The 11707-nt window shown below is 41.5% G+C and overlaps 1 pseudogene; it reads left to right on the top strand.

The window, feature by feature from the left end:
* Positions 1-1338: 1338 nt before the first annotated feature.
* Positions 1339-2618, top strand: LOC146640309 (uncharacterized; annotated as a pseudogene).
* The last annotated feature ends 9089 nt before the right edge of the window (positions 2619-11707 follow it).

The raw sequence follows: 11707 nt of genomic DNA, 5'->3' as shown, positions 1-11707 counted from the left end.
GTCAGTGGGACCGCTCCAGCCTTCATCAGCTTCGTCTGCCTTCGCTGAGGGGAGGGTCCGTGGGACCGCTCCAGCCTTCATCTGCCTTCGCTGGAGGGTCCGTGGGACCGCTCCAGCCTTCATCCGCCTTCGCTGGAGGGTCCGAGGGACCGCTCCAGCCTTCGTCGTCTGCTGGAGGGTCAGTGGGACCGCTCCAGCCTTCATCAGCTTCGTCTGCCTTCGCTGAGGGGAGGGTCCGTGGGACCGCCCCAGCCTTTGTCGTCGCTGGAGGGTCCGTGGGACCGCTCCAGCCTTCATCCGCCTTCGCTGGAGGGTCCGTGGGACTGCTCCAGCCTTCATCGTCTGCTGGAGGGTCAGTGGGACCGCTCCAGCCTTCATCGGCTTCGTCTGTCTGGATCAAACTTTTCACTTGGTGTTAAATGTTTGATTTTTGGGTGGGGGGAACTGTTACGTTTTGGTGTTGTCGGTGTGTTGTTTTTGGCGTGACTGTTATGTGTTTCCTGTTTTACTTTGAAAGTCTGTGTTATCTTAGTGTTTTCAGTTTACGTTTCCCTGTCTCGTCAGTTCTAATTTGCCCCAGCTGTGTTTCCCTCCTGTTGTCCATTTTCCTGATTGCTCCCTCTATGTATTTAAACCCTGTGTTTCAGTGTGTCATGGTCGCGATCTCCCCCGTGTTGTAAATAGTTTGGTGTTTTGTTGTAAATAAATAGTTTGTTGTAAATAGCTGTAAAATAGATTTGTCGATACTTTCGTTTTGGGATTTTGGTGGTGAGCTTTAGTGGGGGTTTTTTGTGTTTTTTTTTTCTTTATTTTTACTTTTTTTCGTGTTGCACTCCGGTTGCCTAGGCCGGGGTGTAACACGTCATAGCGCTGATGGATGACGCAACTTTGGCAAACTACATTCCTTCGTACGGAGACCGAATTGCCCTCTTCAATTTCTGCAAAAGCAAGCAACCACTGTCAAAAAGAAAACTAGGACTTCTGCAAAAACTTCGTGAGAAAATGAAAACCAGAAAAGAAAGTCCAAAGGAGATCACTTCACATACAGATGCAGGAATAAGACAGACAAAGAAGCAAAAAGCAACACGCAATGTTGAGATAGGATGGATACACAGTGATGGAAAAATAGCCAAACAGGTGAGAGCGAAGCAGGGAGGTGGCACTAGAAAAATTCAAATGGCCACTGATGCTGGATTAAAAGATATTCTTCAGGAAGGAAAGAAACTTTTTTTTCCTAATGGCATATCTCCTAAGGGATGTGAAACAGATTTTAAGTTTGAGGTTTGGGACTTTAAACAGAACCACCTTACTGATGATACCTGCCAGTCTATTGGCAATATGTATGAGGCAGCGAGACTGACAATGTTACGCTTCTACATTGCAACAAAACCAAAAGATCCTGAAGAAGATGCCAGCGAGACATCTGAAGTGGTGTTTGTCTCAGAAAGCAGTGGCAGTGATATTAATCCATTGCAAGTGGGGGAAGTCAGGGGTAATTTTGATGAAGTCATCGCTGGTTCAGAAATTTTAGATGATCCAGAAATTACTTTTGGTCCAATTTTTGATGCTGAAGAAGATACAGAAGACACATTAGTCTATGAGGGTTTTCTTGTACCCCTCAGTCCACCTAATTCAGAGAACATAATAACAATCACCATACGTCATACTGACACTTTACATGACATGATTACTGCTTTCTCTGATGAGGAGATTTTGACCAAAACACTGAATGTGAAGCGCATACTTCCAGACAACACAGAAGAACCAGGCACTGGATCAGGAATACTAAGAGATGTACTCACATGCTTCTGGCATGAATTTTATGAGCGATGCACCCTAGGTGCAACCGTTAAAGTGCCATTCATTCGCCATGATTTTCCTGCTGAAAAATGGAAGGCAGTTGGGCGAATACTCCTGAAAGGTTACCAAGAATGTCAGTATTTTCCAAATAAACTTGCAATCCCTTTTCTGGAACAAGTGCTTTTCAGTGGTGTTTACAGTGATCTTAAAGCACACTTTCTACAGTTTGCCAGCAGCCAAGAATGTGATGTTTTGATGGAAGCAGTAAAAGATTTCTCTGCAGTCTACTTGGATGATCTTGTGGAAGTTCTTGACAGTTATGGCTGTAGAAAAAGAATCACTGCTGAGACTCTTCCTACAATCCTTGATGAAATAGCACACAAAGAGCTTGTCCAAAAACCAATGTTTGTTATTGACTGCTGGCGGGAGATCATCGACCCCCATATCTCCCTCAGTCCGGAGGGACTGACCAAGTTATTCTCTGAACTGCAACCAACTTCAAAAAAAGTGTGCCAGCTGCTGAAATTTGCTGTGGATTTGACTCCACAACAAAAAGAAGTGAAAAATCATCTCAAAAGATTCATCAGAGAGCTGGATAACATTAAACTTCAGAAATTTATGCGTTTCTGCACCGGATCTGACCTTATAGTAACAAACAGTATTTATGTGGAATTTCAAGATAGTTTACAAGAAGACCAGTCGGACGCACGTGTGGGAATGTTCTGCAGCTAGCTAACAGCTATGAAAACTTCCCAGATTTTCGTTCTGAATTTAATGCAGTTCTTGAAAGTAATGTCTGGGTGATGGACATTGTTTAGACTCTCACAGCAATGCGCTACATTTGAACTGCTCATGCACACTAGAGCATAACTGTAAAGAGATGTTAGGAATATGTATTTTTATGTATTTTGAACTTATACAGTATACTTATTTTAATTAGAGAGAAGTTTCTCATCTCTGTTAGAAGCCTAGTTTTGGCTAATATTTCATTTTCTTTTATCATTTTGAGTTTTACATAATACAGTCACAAAACAAAACGAACAGGTACACTGTTTACTACCATATCCAGAGCTGTCTTCACCAAATCCAAGCTTTCCAGCTGTAAGACAGAAACCTTCAGCAAAAGCATGAAGAAAGATTACTAAAGATCTATAAACTATAATTAAACTGCTCTTAAACGTTCTTTAATGCACCATGTGTGGTGTGAGAGCTCAGCACAGTCAAATACTTTTGTAAGTAATTAGTAGTAAGACTAATTCATTCAGATGGTATTTTCTTATTAGGTCAGGGCTAAAACTGAACATAGTTATAACGTAAACGTAATGCTGTTATGCAACACTGTATTGTAAAAGGAATAAGTACAATTTTATACTTTAGCATTTGTCATGTCTGAAAACATTTTGCTTTACAGTATATGCAATTTTTAGTTAAGGTAGGTTAAGGTATCAAAGTTTGGCATTTGTTGTTGATTACAAAGGTTCCATTTAAAGTTGGTGAAAATTCCAGTATTTTCTTAATGTCATATTGTTTCTAAGCATACCTGTTATTCATCCATCAAATTGATTCAAGCTGCTTAAAGGATTCAGTCTGTTTTGAAGATGGTTATTGATTACTGAGATCATAAATAAACACTGTACACTTCAGTGCAGTGGTCAAGTACTGTGATTATTCAGGCATCCTTTTGTAATGCCAAATTGTCATGTTCTCAGATATAGTATTAATCTTAACACCTGAAAAAATGTCTTGTTACTGCCAGAAATTATGCATTTTTATTTGTATGCATGTATGTTCTCAGTCATTCACACTTGTTTTTATTTCTATACCATAGATGACACTGAAGGAATATGTGATACCACAATAGCCAGTGTTCATGGCCTTTACAGTAAGTCACTGATGTATACTGATGCATAACAAGACTGTATGAGATCTATAAGTTTGTTTTAAAAGTTGAGTCATTCTTGTTACAGGGCAGCTTATACGGTTATGAGTTTTAGCCATGTTATTGGCATTGGCAAGAACAGGTTTCTTGTAAACTTTTTCCAATAAAATGTTACTGTACACAGTACATTTGTATTGTTGTTTTGAATATGTTCATCAAACTCCATATCTATTTGAACATGCCAGAATTCAAGAGACTGCCACACATGAGCTCAGTAACATGGAAGAATACCATTTATTTTTAATTTCAAATATTTCATAAAGATACACAAATATAAATATAAAACATGTTGCACTTAATGGGACAATAACTTGGTTCCACTTGCAGGAACTGTTTTGTTGCATTGTTGCTGGGATACTACAAATAAAAGTCAAAATATTTTTGGTATGTTTCTTATAATTTTAGGATTCATATCATAAAGGAGCCTTGTATACAACAGCTAACACTGAATCAGTATAGCAATGATTCATGGTCATTTTACATGAAAACCAGCTAAAATATCTTACAACTAACAGAAGTGAAATACATTAATAATTAAGTGATGGATCTTCATATGGGTAAATGATTATAATAGCTTTGCTTTAATATAATTGCACTAAAAGCTCCCCAAAAGGCATAACGACTTTAAATATTAACAATGATACGTTTATAGAAACATGCTGTTGTCAAGACCTAGAATTGTTAATGCTACTATGGTTTGCTGAAACATACCACAGATAACCCGGGCACTTAGCATATCATATGCTGGTGCCTGGGTTTCCATCCATGAATATTAAGAGTAAAGGTTGATACAGAAAACAATGAGCAGGGAGCTGGTCAGTTTATATTTTATATACTATGCACATGTCTGGCAACAAAACACAGAAATTTATATTGCAATTTACTGGCAGGCAGGTTTACACCACTTATGATTCAATCAAAAATATAACATTTGTAAATGCAGTTTAATGTATGGCCTTTTAAAAGGATTGACATGTGTTTCATAACTGATTGATAATATCACAATATTCAGCTTTTTCAAGTAATATATAAACATTTCTGTTTAATGGTAGTCAAATCAAATCAAATCAAATCACTTTTATTGTCACATCACATGTGCAGGTACATTGGTACAGCACATGTGAGTGAAATTCTTGTGTGCGAGCTTCACAAGCAACAGAGTTGTGCAAAATACAGTAATGTAAACAAGCAAAATACAAGAATGGCTACATCTGAAACTAATAAATATATGTACAATATATAATAGTATATGCATTTCTGGATGTGTATACTAAATATTTTCCTACGTGTGTGTGTGTGTGTGTGTGTGTGTGTGTGTGTGTGTGTGTGTGTGTGTGTGTGTGTGTACACACATATTTTACAAATTAAATAGAGTAAACAATAAGTAGAATATTTAAAATAAATAAAATAAAATATACAGAGTGAGAGATGTGCAAAACAGTGGCATTACTGTACAGTATGGAGTGCATAATGTTAAAGTTCCAGTAGTGAAGCTGAGGTGTCTATGACGTGTTCAGCAGTCTGATGGCCTGGTGGAAGAAGCTGTCTCTCAGTCTGCTGGTACGGGACCGGATGCTGCAGAACCTCCTTCCTGATGAAAGTAGTCTGAACAGTTTATGGCTGGGGTGACTGGAGTCCTTGATGATCCTCCCCGCTTTCCTCAGGCACCGCTTCCTGTAGATGTCTTGGAGGGAGGGAAGCTCACCTCCAATTATCCGTTCAGAGCACCGCACTACTCGCTGGAGAGCTTTGCAGTTGTAGGCGGTGCTGTTGCCATACCAGGTGGTGATGCATCCAGTGAGGATGCTCTCAATGGCACAGTGATAGAAGGTCCTGAGGATGCGGGGGCTCATGCCGAATCTTTTCAGTCTCCTGAGAAAGAAGAGGCGCTGCTGCGCCTTCTTCACTGTTTTGTTTGTGTGTACTGACCACGTAAGATCCTCAGCCAGGTGTACGCCAAGGAACTGGAAGCTGCTCACTCTCTCCACAGCAGCGCGGTTGATGGTGATGGGGGTGTGTACTTCTCTGCACCTCCGGAAGTCCACTATCAACTCCTTTGTCTTTGCGACGTTGAGGGTGAGATGGTTGTCTTGACACCAGTGGGTCAGGGCGCTGACCTCCTCCCTGTAAGCCGTCTCATCACCGTTGGTGATAAGACCCACCACTGTAGTGTCGTCCGCAAACTTAGTTGTTAGTGGCCGTGCAGTCGTAGGTGTAGAGTGAGTACAGGAGAGGGCTCAGTACACACCCCTGTGGAGCACCAGTGTTCAGTGTGACGGGGGATGAGGTGATGCTGCCCAGTCTGACCACTTGGCGTCTGTCAGACAGGAAGCTAAGGATCCAGCTGCAGAGGGAGCTGCTCAGCCCTAGATCCTGCAGTTTCCTGTCCAGCTTCGAGGGAACGATGGTATTGAATGCTGAGCTGTAATCTACAAACAGCATTCTCACATACGTGTCTCTCTTCTCCAGGTGTGACAGGGCAGTGTGTAGTGTCAGGGCTATGGCATCATCAGTGGACCTGTTGTGGCGGTATGCGAACTGTAGAGGGTCCAGTGAGTCGGGTAGTGCAGAGCAGATGAAGTCCCTGACCAGCTTCTCGAAGCATTTGCTTACGATGGGGGTCAGGACTACAGGTCGCCAGTCGTTCAATGAGGAGATGGTGGAGGATTTGGGTACAGGGACGATGGTGGCCATTTTGAAGCAGGCTGGGACTACAGACAGAGAGAGGGAAAGGTTGAAGATGTGCGTGAACACTCCAGCCAGCTGAGCCGCGCATGATGACTTGAGGACGTGGCCGGGAATCCCGTCCGGACCAGTAGCTTTGCGTGCGTTCACCTTCCTGAAGCACTTCCGCACATCCTCCTCAGACACAGTGTGCGCACTGACGTCATCCGCGGTGCGCGGATGTGAATGTAGAAAAACAATCAAATTGGGGGGGGGGAGATACCAACCAAACTGTATTTATTACTATGATCAACATAAAATGATACTAGTTGGTGCTGACCTCCTATCAGCACTCTGAATTTACATTACAGCAGAAATAAACAGCAATATTCTGAGAGAATGACCTGAAAAATGGCATGTTCGGTCACACCTTAAAGATGTCTTTCATTTAATGCAGTGCAGAAATACCTGCATAAAAGGTACCTGTAAGACATGGCACCTACTATCAAATCACGTTATCAAGATAAAGAGAAATATTTTGTATTTATTTGTACATTTACACACTGAAGTTCCTTAAATACTTTGCAGTATTTCTTCTCTTAACCTAATATACAGATCCGCAGCACCAAGTGGATCTCCTGGGGCATCCCATTCATTTTCTACCATAAGCAGACAACACAGTTCAAAGACTGTTTCATCACAGGGGTGTTGACCTTTTGGGCTACACTCTTCCATACACAAAGTGATATCCTCCATAGAAATAGGCTTCAGTCTATCCTCAGCACTGTGCAGCTCTGGAAATGAGTACATTACTACTGGTCGACCCGATGCTGCACTACCACTTGGCCGGATTTTGTGCGCGTTCCATGTGTTCACAACTTCATCAAGTTCATCCTACATGAAAAACAACACAATATAAGTTCCGGTATATGAAACAGACCATGTACCAGTAGATTTAGCCAAAGTTGAGGCTTATTAACTCATTAATCAACAGACATAGAAACTGACCTCTAATTAATGTAAAACCAAGCAGCAACAACAAAAGAGCACTTTCACTAAACAGCACATGGACACAGAATGGTGCTGCATGATTCTGCTGTTGAATAGATAGCCCAACACTTTATACTCAGTGTGCAATGATTCTACAATATATTTTCAATAGAGAATTAACCAAATGATAGGATTGCTTTCTGAAACCGTGCCCAAAGGACCACTAGGTAACAGACTCCATAGTAATTTAAACCATGTGGCAATAAAAAAAAAAATGCTCCATGCACCTGTGCTGAGAAAGGTGCAGTTACTTCCACTGATAACATGAATACAATTCCATCAAAGTATTAAAATGGAATCCCAAAAAGTTGATTCTGTTCATCTGGATGTAGCGTTTTCAGTGTGAGAAATGTTCTGTCAAAAAACATTCCTTACCTGGCTGATTGAGCATGCATCAAGACATATTAAAATGGAAATAAAATTCATATTTAATTTAAAGAAAAAAAATGTTCTAACCATATTTATATTTTCTATTTATGCAGCTAAGACATTACATAGCATGAGCACATGCTTTTACCTGAATAAGATTGAGAAAGCAGAATTGGATAAGACTTTTGTCCAAAAAATCCCCTGTGAAGTGGCCATCATCCTGAAAAGTTTGAAATAAGTTCATCCAAAATTGTGCACTCTGTTTGCGTAGGGTAGCCCACCATCCTTCTATACGTTGGTTGGCCGTACTTCTTCCGTAAAGGAAACTTTTCTCACCTGCAAAACTGTCTGTGTGGTTTCTCCGTAAAAACATCTGCATTTGTTCGACACAACCATTTTCGGTACCTCGGTCAGCACGTAACCTTTCTGGACATCCGCTGATGCATGAAACTGTTTTCAGAAAATAACTTGCAATCAATTTAGGGTCATTGTTTGTAGTATAAGCCTCCATCCATAAAACATAGCGGCTAAAACCATCTATGCAGCCACTGATAGCAATACCATATGGTTTCAACTTGTCATAGCCATCCATGTGCCAGAGAGCATTTGGCCCTCTGCAGCTGTACTGTCGTCTTCTCAACCGTCGAGCTCATCTCAGTTCCACACCTTGAGGGTCAACCAATTTGATTATGCATCTTACAGTATCTTGTGACACCACAAATCCATGTTGAATTGCACGTAGATGTAGCCAACGATAACCTTGCATCTGTCCATTTGTCATGATCTCTTGTTGGACAAAGGCTAGCACTTCCTCCAAGTTTGATTGATTCTTCCTTCTAAAAAGCCCAAGTCTTTTACAAATTCTCTTTAGAGTTCGAACACTTATAATTGTCTGATGACTATGTGCTAAAATTGAAAGTATTTCTTTGTTACTGAAAGAAAGTCTGAAATACAGTCTTATTAAGTCATCCAAATCTGACATGTCTGTCACGGTCGCAGTGGCAGACCGTGTGGAGAGTGTGTTGAGGACCCAGGTGCGAACACAAGTGAGGATACAGGGGTGCACTTAAACAAAAGCGAGCCTTTTATTGTGGCTGATGATCAGGAAAGAAACAAACAAGAATGAGGGCAGCACAAGAGCAGTAACTAAACAAATCTAAACTGGGAACAAACTATGCTATGGCTGGTGATACAAAAGACTGGGCATGGAAACACGCAGGGTGGGAACACAGGCGACGCGACACAGACTGTAAGAAACACAGAGACTAAATACACATGAGGGATGATCAGGGGAAGTGGCCACACATGGGAACGCCACTGACACACATGAACTTAACGATAGGACAGGAGGAGTGAAACTGAATACACTGACAGTGAATGCAGGCCTTCAAAGTAAAACAGGAAACATGAGACATGAACGGGGGAGACGTAGTACAGGGGGAGGTGACAGACGCGACAGCATGAACTTGACAATACAAGACACACGGACATAAACACACGAAGGGCAAGGGAGGCTTGATACAAGGGTAACATAACTACAAAAGGACTGGACTACCTTAAAGAACCTAAACAAACAATAAACATCAAAATAGGTTAAGCACAAAACACTGGGTCGCACGACCCAGGACCATGACAATGTCAGCCACTGTTTCTCTCACTTTGAGAGGTGAACTTTTTGCAGAAGTCCTAGTTTTCTTTTTGACAGTGGTTGCTTGCTTTTGCAGAAATTGAAGAGGGCAAATCGGTCTCCGTACGAGGGAATGTAGTTTGCCAAAGTTGCGTCATCCATCAGTGCTATGAAGTCACAGTCAATCTGCACACAAGAAGAAAGAAAAGACAGTCATTTTCTGCAACATTTACACTGCCAAGCAATATTACGGTTAAGCCTCTTAGGTCACTGCTAATGCCAGTAGGAGAGTATTGACTGTAGTTGTCAGAAAAGCTATCTATTTTATGCAGGGCGAAACACAATAATGAAAGAAGCAAACTAAGGCATAGCCTTTCGGTAAATAATAAATCCTCTTCTGTATTTAAAAAAAGCAGGACTTGATTGGTTATGATGTAGGTAGTACGTCTTCTAAGGATGTTCTACGACACTGTGGTGGCGTCTGCTGTCTTTTATGTTGTGGTCTGCTGGAGTGGTGGAATGGCAACGGACAACACCTCCACGCTCTCTGCATGAGACTGTACGACCACTGAGCAGCTCGATTAGCAGTAGACTTTTGTGTACACGCTTGTGTACATATCTCTGTACATTTTTATCTGTACATATGAATGTTACTTATGTATGTAAGACTATAACGCAGAGTCATAAATACACAGTCCATTTAGTCATTTAAGCAAAGGTATTACACATAGAACACAAAGTAACATTGTAAATCAGTCTTTGGCACAATATCGGGATTATTTCGTTATTTATTTATTTATTTTTGTGTTTATGCGAACAATATGCCTGATTTGCGACTTTCTGCACTTCTATTGGTTGTGCGAACAAACGTCACGTCACTCCGAGGTCAAAGTTCAACACGGCAGCGCTCCTCAGCCAGCACTTTTATATATAGGAGAAAGATGATTTCATTCTGACATTATAAACAGTTTGCTCATTTCTTCCGACACTGTACCACTAACGTATACACAGTTACATGCACTACATTAGCTTGTGTTAGCTAACATGTTGTGAGGGGATCGTCAGTCGGCCACCGTCAGAACAACAACCGGGGCTGTGTCGGTGGCTGTGTATGAACGCCACCCATTTTTCTGAGTGAAATATCCGCATAAACATTCGTTACAGCTTCTCCCCTCCGCTGTACTAAGTGTAACTTACTTGTACACATCAAATATATCAGTGATATTGGCAGGCGGCTAGCATCTGTAACACAGCTCCGCTTAACTGCCTTGAAAAACTCTGAAATAGTAGAACAATAAAATAAAATGCAACGAACCCATCTGGGATGATCCTGCGATCAACAACAGTTAAAACGTCAATTCACCTAGTATACTGTAACATCGTGAAACACGTTCATTCCTATATAACATTATAAGCTAACAAGCATGCCAACCGTAACTGTACCGTAATTGTTTTCCTGTAGAAATAGGAGACACCAAACTATTTCTCTTTTTGTTACTCACCTTCTGCTCTTCCATTAATAAAATAGCATCTTCGGGGACCCCTCGGCCACGCAAAAAATCACTTATATCCACCATATTTAGTGAATTAGTTCTCCACCTGCCAAACTGGACACATCGCTGTCACTGAAGCTGGAAGCCTGCAGGTGCCCACCTCAAAATTCTGAGATTAAAGTCAGAATTCTGACTTTAATCTCAGAATTCTGAGATAAAAGTCAGAATTCTGAGAATAAAGTCAGAATTCTGTGTCATGGTCGGCTGTGTGGCAGGCAGGATGAGGACCCAATCGCAAAACTCACGGACTCAAGGGATGAACTCAAAAGGCAGCTTTATTGCTGACAAGATGACAGGAAAATACAAAACTTAAACTGGGCACAATAAACTAATACTTGGAGAGAGACACAGGGAAATCCACGCAGCATGAGGGAGACTACGACACAGAACTGAGGGAGACGCAGACATAAATACACAGAGGGTTAACGAGGGAAGTGGGAGCACACGGGGAACACAGCTGACACAGATAATCATAACGAGACAGGGCAGGAGTGAACACAACATGACGCATACTGACGAGAGACTGTCAAAGTAAAACAGGAAGTACAGAGGTTCAGACAGGAGGAGAGAGCACGGGGAGAACACAGACATAACAGGCTGGGGAAAACATGGAATAAAACACGAAAGGGGACAAGGGCTCATGAATACATAGAGGGGCACACAGGGGGTGAGAGTCACAAAGGGAAAGCACACAGGGAACCACAT

Source organism: Diplotaxodon limnothrissa, linkage group LG1 (assembly GCF_057381915.1).
Source record: "Diplotaxodon limnothrissa isolate DT_005_m linkage group LG1, D_limnothrissa_male_GT1.1, whole genome shotgun sequence".
NCBI classification, from domain to species: domain Eukaryota; kingdom Metazoa; phylum Chordata; class Actinopteri; order Cichliformes; family Cichlidae; genus Diplotaxodon; species Diplotaxodon limnothrissa.
Note: the sequence above shows the minus strand (reverse complement) of the source record. Positions and strands in the feature narration are given on the sequence as shown.